Consider the following 14,326-nt stretch of genomic DNA (forward strand, 5'->3'; position numbering starts at 1 on the left):
GTTGATTTTGTAACTGCAACTTTGCTGAATTCATTTATTAGTTCTAACAATTTTTTGGTGTGTGGAATCTTTAGGGTTTTCTAATATAAGATCACATTTTCTGCAAACAGAGATAACTTTAGACTGTCTTTCCAATTCGGATTTTATTTCTTTTTCTTGTCTAATTGCTCTCAGTAGAACTTCCAATGCTATGTAGAAAAGAGGTGGCAGGAGTGACATCCTTGCTTTGTTCCTGATCTTAGAGGAAAATATTTCAGTCTTTCACCATTGAAATGTTAGCTGTGGGGAGATTCTCTTTTTTTTTTTTTTTTTTTTTTTTCTGACTATGAGTCTCTTTCTGGGTTCTCTATTCTGTTCCATTGATTTATATGTCTACCCCTCAGCAAATACTACACTGTCTTGATTACTGTAGCTATAGAAAAAGCCTTAGTATGGGAAGAGTGATTCTTCCCACCTATTCTTCTTTGTCAAATTGTTTAGCTATTCCAGAACCCATGCCTTTCCATATAAATTCTTGAATAAATTTGACTATGTCTACAAAATCATACTGGAATTTTTATAGGAATTTTATTAAATATTTAGATCAATTGGGGGCAAAACTGATATCTCTACTGTGTCTTCTAATCCATGACCACAGTATGTTTCTCCATTTTTTCAGTTTTTCTTTGGTTTGTTTAATTTGTGTGTTGTAATTTTCAGCATACAGCTCTTGTACATGTTTTGTTAAGCGTATACCTAAGTATTTCCTTTTCTTTGGAGCAGTTGTAAATGGTATTGTGTTTTGTTTTGTTTTGTTTTTTGCAGTACGCAGGCCTCTCACTGTTGTGGCCTCTCCCGTTGCAGAGCACAGGCTCCAGATGTGCAGGCTCAGTGGCCATGGCTCATGGGCCTAGCCACTCCACGACACGTGGGATCTTCCTGGACTGGGGCACGAAACCGTGTCCCCTGCATCAGCAGGCGGACTCTCAACCACTGCACCACCAGGGAAGCCCTGGGTATTATGTTTTAAATTTCATTTTCTGCATGCATGCAGAAATAGAATTGGCATTTGTATGTAGATTTTGCACCCTGCAATCTTGCTGAACTTTATTAGTAGAGTCTTTGGCATTTTCTATGTAGACCATCATGTCATCTGCAAATAGAGACATTTTTATTTATTCCTTTGCAATCCATTGTCTTTTGTTTTTCTTGCCTCATTGTTGTGGCTGGAATTTCTAGTACTATGTTGAGTAAGACTCGTGTAAACAGACACACTAACCTTGTTCTACATCTTAGAGAGAAAGCATTTAGTCTTTCACCATTGACTTTGATGTTAGCTGGAGAATTTTTTGTAGATTTTTTAAAAATAAAGTTGAGGTAACCCCCCCATTCCTAATTTGCTAAGACTTTTTAATCATGAATGTGTGTTAGATTTGTCATAGTTTTCCTGCATCAATTGATAAAATTATATTATATTTCTTTTTGAGTTTGTTAGTATAGTGGATTACAATAATTTATTTTTTAATGTTAAACCATCCCTACATCCCTGGGGAAAATTTCACTTGATCACCATGTATAATTATTTGTATACATTGTAAGATTTGATTTGGTAAATTTTTTTGAGGATTTTTGCATCTAAGTTCATAAAACATATTTGCCTGCAATTTGTTGGTTATCTTTTTCTCCCTACTGTGTTTGTTTAGTTTTAGTATCAGGGTAATACTGGCCTTATAAAATAAGTTGGGAAGTGCTATCACCTATTTTCTAGAGGAGATTGTGTAAAAGAGGTGTTAATTCTTCCTCATATTTTTGGTAGTTTTCTCCAATGAAACCATCCAGGCCTGGAGATTTCTTTTTGGAGAGCTTTTGAAATATGAATTCAATTTTTATTAATGATTATTTTAATAAAATATTAATTTTTAAAAACTATTTTGAGTATGTATTTCATCTTGGTTGAGGTTTTTTGGTAGTGTGTGGTATTGCCCACTTCTTGTAAGTTGTTGAATTTATGAGCATAAAGTTGTTCAAAGCATTTGCCTATTTTCCTTTTTATGGCTGCAGAATCTGTAGCTATATCCCCTATTCCATTCCTGATACTGGTGATTGTGTCTTCTCTTTATTTTTGTCTAAATAAATTATTTTAATCTAGACTAATTTAAATTATCTATCTCATTCTATTTTTATATTTTACAATGTTTTGATGTCACAAAAAGGAAATGTATTTTGAGATTTTTTTGGAGAATAATGACTTGTTTTTAAAATATATACATTCATTATTAAAAATTTCAAACAGTTCTGAAAAATATAGAGGAGAAATTATATAAACAACCAAAATCTTTCCATCAGAAATATATCTTGGTTTATAATATTCCACAAATCTTCCTGTAGAGAGAGAGATAAAAGCATAAGGTTGTAATAAGTAAGATAAACTGAAAGATGTGTTTTTTATATATGGATGGTACTACATTTGTTATTTTAAAAGTAAATTACATTTAATCTTATTAAAATCAAATTTAAAAATAAAAGGAAAAGAAACTGAAGTGTTCCTATAGTATTTTCTAAACTTCAGGAAAATGTTTTTTTCACAAGAGAGATAAGCTTTTAAAATATTTCCTTAAAGACAAGAAAAACAGACTCTGAAAAGTCATGATGAAATTGGAGGTGGTTTTTTTGTACATGATATACATATATATCTCTTATATATATATCAGGTATATATGAAGCATATATACCTGTATGCTTCAACATTAATAATATCTATTGACCTCTTGCTAAGGAAAATGAGGACACATAATTTTCAGTCTTAGATTTATTTAAAAATAGATATGATTATCATTGTCCCATTTGATCATGGCTTCACTATTCTTAAGATTTGTTTTTAAATTTATCTCTTTGTTGGGTGAATTTCATGATGAAGTTTTTTTTTTTTTTTTTTTTTTTTTTTTTTCTTTTGTCCGTTTAAGGTTTATATCTACTATATATCCTAATGTGTTTTATGTTTGGGAACAATTGACTCTTGCCCTGAAAACTTGAAGAACAGCCTGACTAGGCAAAGCACACCTTCCTGGGTCACTGTTTCTTTCCCTCAGCACATTCCCTCAGGCATTATATGATTCTGTGAAGCAATCTAATGCAGCCTGATTTTCCTTTTCTTGTATGTTAATTACCTTTTCAGCCTGGATGCACCAAAGATTATTTGCCTTTGAAATTCTATAACTTCACCAGAGTCTATTTCAACTGTGTTCTTTTGTTCAGCAGATTTAAGACTCTTTATTTCAGGAAATTAGCTTCTATTACTTCTTTAATTTGTCTATTCCATTTTATTCTGTTTTTGTTTGTTTTCTTTCATTTTGTTTTTCCTCAGTGAAGGTTGTAAAAACTGGTATTCTGGTAAATGAAAATAAACAAACAAAAACCTCTGATGTGCAGTGTCTGTCAATTTATGTGGTGTAAATACTCCCACAATGGTTAATTTTAAACTACCAATGTGATGTTATTGAAAATGGAGTTAGGGACAGGTATGTCTAATCAGCTCTTGCAAGCTGGTTCAAGCCTACATGTGTACATGCGTTAGATCTCCTTTGTTTGACTTCTATATAATTTTCCTACAATTGGTTTTATGTTCTTTTCTTTCTTTTTTTTTTTGTAGTCAAGAACTGTCCATCTATCACTGGGTTTCAGCTGTGTTTAGTCTTATTTCCTATTTTTAAAAATCTTTTGAACAGTTTAATAATTTCCTTTTTATTTCACCCTGAACTCTGCCAGTTTCCCTTTCATTTTGGTCATGTTGTCTCTTCTTCAAACCCTTGTATTTCTTAATTTTTTTTTCTTTTTTTGTTAGATCATATTATCTTTCGTTACTTTAGAACATAGGGGAAATATTTATTTGAACTTTTGTTCTGTTTCCTGGGAGTAATCCTTCAGATGCCTATTCTTCTTTTTATTTATGTTCCTTTAAACATTCATTTCCATCCCCTATTCTTCCCTACCCCCCCTCACCCCATTATCTAAGCACATGTCTGGTTCCTTTCTGGAATCCATGCTGGTTCCTTTATAATCGTGATTCAGCTTTGAAGGATTCTAGCGATCTGCTGATGAATAAAGAGTGAGGGTAAAGAGTGAGCTGGGGCAGTCTGAACCTTGATTCCAGAGTGCTATCTCAAACATCCTTCTCAACCAATAATTTACTAGGTTCTCTACCTCTCAGGTATATCTTTTCATGGTTTTTGTTAATAAAGTTGGTTGAGATTAGTTTCTCATGAAATATTCACTAGTAGGTAGCTTTATTATATTAAAACCCCACAAACTTCTAGTTATTATTTAACAGTTATTTTCCCTTCCAAAATTACAAATTGCAAATATAGATTTTGATAGTAGACAAAACAATGTCTTAAATATTAGAGAATGAATACATGCCAGATTAAGAGATCAATTTCACATACAAAAAATGTACAGAGCCAGATACTTAAAGAGGCAATGTACTCCTGTTTGTTCCCAACAAGGGGACTTCTTGGGTGAAATCTGAAACTGTCCCCCACCCCCACCCCCGTGGGCAAGTAGAGACTGAAAAAAGGGGCAGAGTAGTCCAGATTATTAAGATTAGTAGGTGGCAAGTTTAAAAACCAAGGGAATTTACATACGAGGCTTGTCTTGGGCATGGCAAGATGAGCAGAAATCTATACTAGACCACCAGAATCTTAAAAGTTTATATAGAGGTCTTATCTGGGTTTGAGACAGGAGGGGAGGGGGCAGGGCACAACCTTTAAAAGAATAACCATTGAGGACATGACATAAAATGGTTAGAAACAATTAGGCCCAAGATGGCAGAAGATTGGACTTCCAGTGGACCTTGAGCCTCATTATACGTTCATTGCAATGCATTAGCATCTAAATGACAGACAGGTGCCATGACAGTTCCAAGGCTGACCACAAAAAGCCAAAAAGTGGGCAGTGGCCCAATTCCTGGAAATCCCTGACCCTTCCCCAAAGTAGTTGGAATATTCCTCCCACTCGTTAGCCTAAGAAATTACCCAACCCTTTAAAAACTAACCACCCCCCGCACCCCGGCACAGCTCTCACATTCTGAGACAGACCACATTCTCTCTATGGAGTGTGTATCTCTCTAAATAAATCTACTTTTTTAAAAATTAATTTTTATTGGAGTATGGTTGCTTTACAATGTTGTATTAACCCACTGCATAACAAAATGAATCAGCCATACATATACAGATATCCTCTCCCTTTTGGACTTCCCTCCCAATTTACTTACCACAGTGCCTTAGGTAGAGTTTCCTGTGCTGTACAGTATGTTCCCATCAGTTGTCTATTTTATACATGGTATCAAAATGTATATGTCGGGCTTCCCTGGTGGTGCAGTGGTTGAGAGTCCGCCTGCTGATGCAGAGGACACGGGTTCGTGCCCTGGTCCGGGAAGATCCCACAAGCCGCGGAGCGGCTAGGCCCGTGAGCCATGGGCCGCTGAGCCTGCGCACCCGGAGCCTGTGCTCCGCAACGGGAGAGGCCACAACAGTGAGAGGCCTGCGTACCGCAAAAAAAAAAAAAAAAATTCACTTAAAATGTATATGTGTCAATCCCAGTCTCCCAGTTCCTCCCCCCCCACCCCTTTCCCCCTTGGTATCCATACATTTGTTCTCTACATCTGTGTCTCTATTCCTGCTTTGCAAATAAGATCATCTATACCATTTTTCTAGATTCCACATATATGCATTATTATACATTATTTGCTTTTCTCTTTCTGACTTACTTCACTCTGTATGACACTCCCTAGGTCCATCCACATCCCTACAAATGACCCAGTCTCATTCCTTTTTATGGCTAATAGTCCATTGTATATGTGTACAACATCTTCTTAATCCATTCCTCTGTTGATGGACATTTAGGTTTCTTCCATGTCCTGGCTATTGTAAATAGTGCTGCTATGAACATTGGGGTGCATGTGTTTTCTTGAATTATGGTTTCCTCTGGGTATAGGCCCAGTAGTGGGATTGCTGGGTCATATGGTAGTTCTATTTTTAGTTTTTAAAGGAAACTCCATACTGTTCTCCATAGTGGCTGTATCAATTTACATTCCCACCAACAGTGTATGGGGGTTCCCTTTTCTCCACACCCTCTCCAGCATTTATTTATTTATTTATTTAACATATTTATTGGAGTATAATTGCTTTACAATGGTGTGTTAGTTTCTGCTTTATAACCAGCATTTATTATTTGTAAATTTTTTGATGATGGCCATTCTGACCGGTGTGAGGTAATACCTCATTGTAGTTTTGATTCGCATTTCTCTAATAATTAGTGATGTTGTGCATCTTTTCATGTGCCTCTTGGCAATCTGTATGTCTTCTTTGGAGAAATGCCTATTTAGGTCTTCTGCCCATTTTTTCATTGGGTTGTTTATTTTTTTTGATATTGAGCTGCATGAGCTGATTGTATATTTTGGAGATTAATCCTTTGTCAGTTGCCTTGTTTGCAAATATTTTCTCCCATTCTGAGGGCTGTCTTTTTGTCTTATTTATGGTTTCCTTTGCTGTGCAAAAGCTTTTAAGCTTAATTAAGTCCCATTTGTCTATTTTTGTTTTAATTTTCATTATTCTAGGAGGTGGGTCAAAAAAGATGTTGCTGTGATTTATGTGAAATAAATCTACTTCTTACCTATCACTTTTTGCCTCTCACTGAATTCTTTCTGCGGCCAGACTTAAAGAAACTGAGCTTCAGTAAGTCCTGAGATGAGTTGTGTGGTTTCAGTTGGAAGATTGTGGGTTCGAGTCCCTTATGAGGTACGGTTTCAGGTTCAGTCAAATACCCCATTCTGATGGTCCCAACAATACATTTTCTCTCATGTGTCCTTGGAACTGGCTCTCACTGTGGGAACAGTGGGAAGGGTGTACATTTCAAGGGCATGGGAGGGGGTGAGGAGCCTCTGGTCATCCAGATCCAGCTTAGGGGTCGACCTGAGGTCGTGTCCTCTCAATTACCTCCTCCAACAACTCCCAATTGCTGATTACAGGTTATTTTCCAACTTTTAGTACTGAGCATTGGAGAAAGTCTATTACCTATTTAAAAATAAATTTTGGAATCCCTCTGACAAATTAGTGCAGTCCTAGTTTGTGTATTCAAAATTGATATAGTCAATAAATGTATTAGTGTGTAGTGGACAACGTAACGTATTCCCCAGATCCCCTTAAATAAAAGACCTGTTACTCCAGCTGTGGAACTACTGCCAGAAGAAGGCCTCCAGCTGTTCTCTTCTTCAGGGATTGTCTCAGCTTCAGGGAGCTGCCTTGTCTCAAGTTCAAGTCCCTTGCAAGGCAGCTCAAACTCAGTAATTAATGTTAGTATATAAAGGACTGGACAACTCAAACCAACTCAGGACAACTCTGAAGGGTCATCCTAGCTCCAGAGCTCCCTGGAGGGCCCAAGACTGTTACTGGCCTATTTATAGCTTGACTTCTACCTCTACCCATCCCTGCCCCCTATATCTCCCACCCACCAGTGCTGGTCCTTAGTATCTTGCCTGCTAAACTCTCAAGAAATGTCATTGTCTGTATAAAAAGAAAACCCCCAGGATCTAGTGCAATGCAGTGTTTACAGAAAGAGTATTACTGTTCATTTAGAATGTTTACCTTGCATAACTCCTAAATGAATTTGAGGCAACTAACAATAATCATAGTATTTAACCAGTAGACACAACCACAAAAACACAAGCTTTATGTAGGACAGGAAAGATAGTTTAAGTCAGTGAAGTTCAATATTTCAAAGCAAAATTTTAATTGATTGATACCAATCAATCACAAATGAACAACACCTCTATAATTTATGGGTTTTGCATCTGTGCAAGAACACATACAAGAAAGTAAAAAACAGAAATATTTATGCAAATAATTGTGGGAGTGGGAGTGGGGGTGGTAGGTGGGTAGTTAGGTCTATGTGTGTGACTTAGAAAATAAAGAGTTGGATTTAGAGACTCCTATTCCTTTAAACAGAAAAAGAGGGTATGATATACCGGACATATTTCTCCTTTATACATAGGAATATTGAGGGAGAAAAATAATCATCCATTTATCATATGGTTCCTGTTTTGATATGACAGCTACTACACAGAGGGTACTGAGCAAATGGGAAACAAGCAAGAGGGAAATGATAAATATTGTACCATTAACTAGAAAACTGTTGAGAGTTATTGAGTGTAACAGGGTACCCACAGATACAAACCTTTATTTTTAATCTGCTATCCAGTTGTGGGATCAGATACCATATCGCTAGCTTCTGAGGGTATTATTGGGGCAGTTAAGGACAGAAAAGGGCGTGAATTCTTCATTTCCGAGGTTGAAAATGCACGATTCGTTTTGTGAATCTCTCATTGTAGCCTGTATAGTAAATATTCTTAAAGATGTTGGAGCCTTCAGGGGTTGGGAAGGGAGTGGGCAAGCGAGGGATTTAAGATGAACTGCAAGGTATCTTTGCAATCTTCAATCCAAACATCACTCATCAGAAAGCACTGTCATCTCTTGGTACATAAATGCCCTATTCTTATCATGCTCTGTCAGTCTTCTTAATTGGGCAAGCCCAGCCTTACCATTACATGTACAATAAATTGACACTTTGATGCCCAGTCTGAGCTTTTGTCCCATATCAGGAAAGGCAGGGGACAGTCAAGGCAGGCTGTTTCAGACTTGAGTAGAGGCTCAACTAGCAACTAGTTTGCTACCCAACTAGCAAAGTAAGCATGGACAAGTCCAGCTTCCCCTAAGCCTCAAATTCTAAGTCAGAAAGTAGCCAGTTTGTGCTGGGCACTCAGACCCCAGCCCTACTGAGATACCTCCCGGGTGGGCACAACATCCCGAGGGCATCTTCACTTGTTAGATGCCAAACCGTCTGTAGGTAGGAGGGGCCTCTGTGGGTGCCAGCGAACGTTTCTGGGGTGGCTGACTGAAGGAGGGCCACTCAGAGGTCACAGAGAGAGGGATTCTCTCGATCCTTGCTGCTCGGTGTGGTCGGAGGACCAGCGGCATCAGCGTCGCCTGGGAGCTTGTTTGGCCAGTAGAATCTCAGACCCCAGGCCAGACCAACTGAATCCGAATATGCATTTTAATTCCTAGGCACCTTGAAGTTTGAGAAGCACGGGTCCAGGTGATAGCAATGAGGCTAGCGGAAGGATCTGCCTCTCAGCCCCGCCCCTCCTCCCTTTGCTCTCCCCTTAAGCATAGCTCAGCTTTGGTCCTGCACAAAATTTCTGCAAACCCGGAGCGTGTGGGGAGGAGGCGTGCAGGAGCTGCCGGGCCGAGGAGGGCAGAGGCGAAGTGTGAGCGGATGGGCGAAAGGCGGCTTTCTCCAGCTCGGAGCTCCGCGACGTGGAGACACTCGCCCGACCCCTCTCCACCCCCCCACCCCGCAGCTGCTACCGCCTGCCTCCAGCCGGCTGCCACGAAAACCCGGAACAGCTGCGTGCGCTCCTAAAAGCCAGGCAGCTGGGCATGCTCAGTAGCTGGGGGAGGCTTGCGTGGAGAGTAGAAAGCTTTGGCTTAGCCTCCCACCCCCTCCCGCTGGCCCCCTCCCCCCTTGCCCCTACCCTGCCTGTAGTAGTTGCCCGGCGTGCGCCCGGGGAGACTCGGAACATGGCGCTCCAAGCGTTGTAGAAGCCGAGGAGGAGAAGGGGATGAGGCACCGCCGCCGCGCTGACAGCCAGCAACCAGGTAGGCAGGCGCGCCTGGCGGGGCTGCCTGGGTGGATACGGGCGCGGGGACGGGCGCTTGCGGGAATGCGCACGGCTGGGACCCGGGCATCTTGGTTTGCCGGGAGAGGATGAGAAGCGGACGTCTGTGACAGCGCGCAATTGTGCATCTCCTAGGAGATGCCAAAGGCTGGGGACCGGCTGGCTGGAGGAAAAGGATCCGGGGACGCCCCCCCCCCGCCCCCCACACCCATGCGCTGCCATCCAGCCTGGGCTCTCTATGGGTCAAATAAAGGGTAGTTCTTTTCTGCTGGGCAGGAGGGCGTGGGGGAGAATCCCGGATACCAGTCCTGTGAGTGCACTGGTCCCCCGGACCGCTGGCAAGCCCAGCACCAGTTCTTTGTGTATACAGCCGCGCACGCCCGGGGGGTGCCAGGGTGCCTGCTTCCCCCGAGAAGTGTTGGACATATTGCTAGGGCAGGATTCCCATTTGGTTTTTGTCTCTTGGCAGGTGTAGACTGGAGGATGCAATAGCTGAGCCTTTATGGGGCTGTGTTTTCCTTTGTTACTTGCCTTGGTGTATGCGTGTGTGCGCGTGGTGGGTTGTAATGGAGAGACAGAACTTCTGCTCGTGGGCACGGGTGTAGACAAAGCGTGGAAGAGAATCTAGGATCCAAACTCTTGTCAAAATTGCCTGCGATGTCGACCTCCTGGAGGGTAAACTTGAAAAGTCCAGAGATCATCAGTGCCCAGTTTGAAGGAGAAGCATGTTCGCCTTTCTTAAACCCATGTGTGTGTATCTGGAGCTTTAAACCTGGGACGCGAGGCAATTCAACATTAGGTATCAATTAAGGGAATTTGAAGCATTGGGGTTTTCTATGCTGATCTTTTTTTTTTTTTTAAGGCCAAATTAATTAAAAAAAGAAAAGTTGGCACAAAGCCAGAGGAAAGTGTCATCGTTAATAGTTAATGACAGTTTGGAAGGCAGAATACACTTTTGGGGAAATCAGGAAACCTGGCATTCCACAGGGTTCGACCAAGAAATAGCCATAGGGTCTTAGGTAACTCACAAAACCTCTCAGTGCATCCCTTTCCTTTCTGGGGTTAGGTAGATACTATGTTAACCTGAGTCCAGATGGACTAGACCACTCTTTAGAAGTCCCTCCTACACTAGAATTCTATGAAATTGACACCCCATAATAACAGCTCTGCACCCTACATTTGTATGTGTTTTATTCAGCCCAACAACTCACTGAGTTAGGGAGGAAAGGTAAATTTAGAATATGCTTTTATTTTTTGCTTTATAATTTAAGGGATGGACATCTGCGACATCTGAAGTTTAGAGACACTTCCCTCTGTACTTACAGTATTTATTTTTATGGGCTTCTTAGGTGGCAAGAATGAGTTAGTATCATCAAAATGAAATGGGAGATGCTAGAATAAAATGCGTTTAATTAAAGTAAAGCCATAAATGTCCAGTCTGATGATAATACCTTGACTTGGAATACATATGTGCAAAGCAGACGCACTGCTAATGGAAGCAGTAGAAGTTGATGGCAAATTCATTGATAGAATTGCTCTTATAATGACGTTTTTTGTGCTCCTCTGTGAATGGGTAGAGACTGATTGTACTAGGTCCCTGAACTTGTTGTTTTGCTAATAAATATGAGTTTTAATTGCAGGCACTGAAAACAGTATGACTGTGCCTCCCCCCGCTCCTTCACTTTGCTATTTTGCTAAAATGTTGCAGGTGTAAGAGGCAGGTGTTCTAGGCTGTCTAGTCACCTTGGTGATGAGACAGCTGAGTTTGAGCTCTGACGCTTTCATATTTAGCTTTGTGATCTTGGGCAAGTTATTTAACTTTCCCAAGCCTCAGTTTCCTCATCTGTAAAACAAGTCTAGAACTAGTAAGACTTAACCTTAAGACTTAAATGGGTAGGTGTGTGGATTACTCATAATCTAAAGCACAACCAATGGTGGTGATCATTATAAGAGGAAGGGAAATGGAGGTTTGTTTAACCTGTACTCTGTGCCCTGTATTAAGCTAGACAAGTTCAAACATGTAATCTTCCTAACTGTATTAGTTTCCTGGGGCTGCCATAACAAATTACCAAAAACTAGAGGGTTTAAAACGGCAGAAATTCATTCTCTCACAGTTCTGGAGACTACAAGTCCATAAGCAAGGTTTAGGCAAGGCCATGCTCTCTCGGAAGCCTCAAGAGGAAGATCCTCTCTGGCTTCCCTCAGCTTCTGGCAGACGCAGGTATTCCTTGATTTGTGACAGCATAACTCTAATTTCTGCCTCCATCTTCACATGGTGGAGTTCCCCCTTCTGTAAATAAGGACACCATTTGTATTGGATTCATATTGGATTTAGGGCCCCTCTAATTTGGTGTGACCTCATCTTAACTTGATTACGTCTGCAAAGACCCTATTTCCTAATCAGGTCACATTTTTAGGTTCCGGTTAGGTATGAATTTGGGGGGCGGACACTATTCAGCCTGGTACACCCTATTATCTATATTTAATGACAATATTAGTATTATGTCAGCCTACCAGCAGGATGTAAAGGTAAAATAGCATGGGTTCAGAAAAGACTTTAAAGCTTATTTAATTCAGCTAACATATTTGAGGTTTTGTATACCCAAACATGGTAGGGAAGAGCAGCATTCAAAGGTATCTCATTTATACAAATGTCACTTGTCTGGAAACCAAGTCAATCCAGGGTTTCAATCTTGTACAGGTAACACACCTGACATACCCTGTCCCAAATGGATTTGTTAATGTTTGCCTTCCTCCCTTTTTGCTACCCCACCAACGCAATGCAAACAAAGAGCAGAAAACCATATTAAACAACAAAAATAACAGCAGTAACAAAAATACCCCAATCTTAACACCTTTCTAATCTTTCTTATCCTGGTAAATGGCACCACTGTCCATGGAGTTGCCAGAAACTCAAGAATCATCTCTGATACCTCTATTCCCTTTGTACTCCATATCAAAAACTATCACAAATTCTTGCAAATTCTGTCTTCTACATATATCTCTAAAATCTTGATAGATTCTTCTTTCCATCCCCACTGCCACCACCATCAAACTTCAAGTTGTCGTCTTCTCTCACTTGGTCCACTAGCATAACTTTCTAACAAGACTCCTGGTTCTCTGCTTGGCCCCTCCAATCCTTTATCCAGAACAGATAGAATCATGTCAGTCCCCTGCATAAGATGCATTCATGTACCTGGGACAGTTTCCAGAGACTCTTGGAGCCTTGGGGACTTGGCTGGCCTCATCTTGGGCATCTCTTCTTCTTACTTCTGTCATACTGACCTGTTTCTTGAACATCCCAAGCACTTCCCCCTATACTTTGCCAGTCCAAGCTCTACTCCCCCTTTGGGCCTCCTTGATCTCCTCTCCTCACCAACCCAAATCTATCATCACCTTTCTACTTTTCTTCCATAGCACTTACCTCAATTTGCAGTTTCCTATTTATTTCTTTGGCCATTCATTTAATGTCTGTAAGCTCTGTGATGGCCTTTTGTTTTGTGTCTTTCATGTAGAAGATGCTTACTAAATGGTGAATGAGTGAAGGAATGAATACTCCTCCTCACAGCATTTTTCTGTGCCAATTTAAAGATATGATTTTTTAGAAACTTTTTCTTTACTACTTATATAAAAAGAGCAATTTAGAACCTCATTCTGACTTTTTCTTGGCTTTAACAAATGCATCTTCGAAGAATTGATTTTAAGTAGGAAGTTAAGAATTGAGTCAAAATATTTTCTGGCAACTGAGGCTTTTGTAAAAATGTCAGTCAACAGAATTTCCCAAATATTTGTTGGACATTTACATTTTCCATGCTAGGCCCTAGGAAGACAGTGGTGAACCAGACTTTTAGCCTTCTAGAGATTAATAGTAACAAAAAATAATCCTGATGTGTAATAATAATAATTAATAATATTATATATTGAGCTTTTGTTGTATGCCAGGTTCTCTTTCATCCCTATTCTTACTCATTACTACAGATGGCTCTCCAGTCTTTCCCAGTAATACAGAACCCGAATTAGATGCACAACAAATATTTGATGAATTAATAATTAAATACTATTATCCTGATCTTTCAAAATAGGAAACTTATGCTTCTCTGGGTAAAAAAGAATCTGGTCATATATAGAAGTGCATGCAGTTGCTTTCTGAATATATCTAGGTGGACTCTGTTCTACTTTAAAAATTATCCTGCCTATTGTCTCTGGGATTAAAAATAAGAGACAAATTGCTCTTTATGTGAAAACAGGTTCCTGGTGTGTTTCTTTGTCTTCCACAGTTGTCAAAATTCTTAATCACCAGCTGAATTGTTTTATCTGTCCTGTTTAATCCAAGTGAGAATTGACTTAATCTCTCTCATTTAGAGCCCTTTTTGGTAGTTTTGAGTAGCAAGACTGAGTACCTGAGGGAAATGAAGGTGGTTCAACATGGGAACACAGGTTATATTTTGTATTTCTAGGGTGGCCTCAATTTCATGTCATTTTAGTAGTTGCATAATAGGTGATTTGTAAAAATAAATAAAAGTATCATTTAATGAATATGCTTATGTATTACTTTTTACCTACACAAGGAAGAAATCAGACACTGTATCTTGATTTTGTTTAAAAGCAATGGATATA

This window comes from Neophocaena asiaeorientalis, unplaced genomic scaffold (genome assembly GCF_003031525.2).
Source record: "Neophocaena asiaeorientalis asiaeorientalis breed wild unplaced genomic scaffold, Neophocaena_asiaeorientalis_V1.1 scaffold64, whole genome shotgun sequence".
NCBI classification, from domain to species: Eukaryota; Metazoa; Chordata; class Mammalia; order Artiodactyla; family Phocoenidae; genus Neophocaena; species Neophocaena asiaeorientalis.